This window comes from Myotis davidii, unplaced genomic scaffold (assembly GCF_000327345.1).
Source record: "Myotis davidii unplaced genomic scaffold, ASM32734v1 scaffold902, whole genome shotgun sequence".
NCBI classification, from domain to species: domain Eukaryota; kingdom Metazoa; phylum Chordata; class Mammalia; order Chiroptera; family Vespertilionidae; genus Myotis; species Myotis davidii.
The window spans coordinates 3610399-3611034 of record NW_006293951.1 but is presented as its reverse complement, the minus strand read 5'-3'; the positions used below and the strand labels follow the sequence as shown (position 1 = coordinate 3611034).

At 57.1% G+C, this 636-nt stretch overlaps 1 protein-coding gene across 1 annotated transcript in view; it reads right to left on the bottom strand.

Annotated features, from left to right (window-relative positions):
- The window catches only part of FAM60A (family with sequence similarity 60 member A), a 31693-nt gene that overhangs the window by 30213 nt on the left and 844 nt on the right, over positions 1–636 (bottom strand). The gene's annotated exons all lie outside the window — the stretch shown is intronic.

Here is a 636-nt window from a genome sequence, read left to right as displayed (position 1 = left end):
AGCAACCAAAAGACAAAAAATAAAAGTAATCGCCGTATAGAAGGATCCAGCCTTGAAGTCATTTCATTCGCTTCAACAGTCTTTGATCAGAGATGATAGAACTCATTCAATTGTTGGATGACTTATCTCCTGTGTTATATTATAATTTTGAAAACCAGGAAAAATTTTAGTATCCTCTGGATTTGGAGGTCCAGGGTGAGAAAACACCCGTCCTCCCCCCTCGGCTGCAGGCCCGTGTCACCCCAAGTTTTGCCCCGTCCTGGATGAGAAACGCCCGGGTGACCCGCCCCGCACCGGCCGCGAGTTGGCGACTTTCACTCTGCTTTTTAAACTGGCAGGACGCCATCATCCGCAAATCACATGGTCCTGCCGGGCTGCCGGACGCGACAGCGCCCGCATCTCCCTGCTGCCCTGGAGCCGGACACTCCGACGAAAACCAGGTCGCAGCTCCGAGCACGTGGTCTGTCATGTTCGGCACAAAAAAGCAGTGCCCCGCGGAGTTCTCCCGCCCCGTGGGCGCCGGCAACGCGGCTGCCTCCATCCCCAGGTCCAGGAGCTCGGACTGGCCATCTTAAGCCTGTGCACACGCCTGCCCTGGAGAGCCCTGGCCGCGGCGCCCACCGCGACGCTACAGGT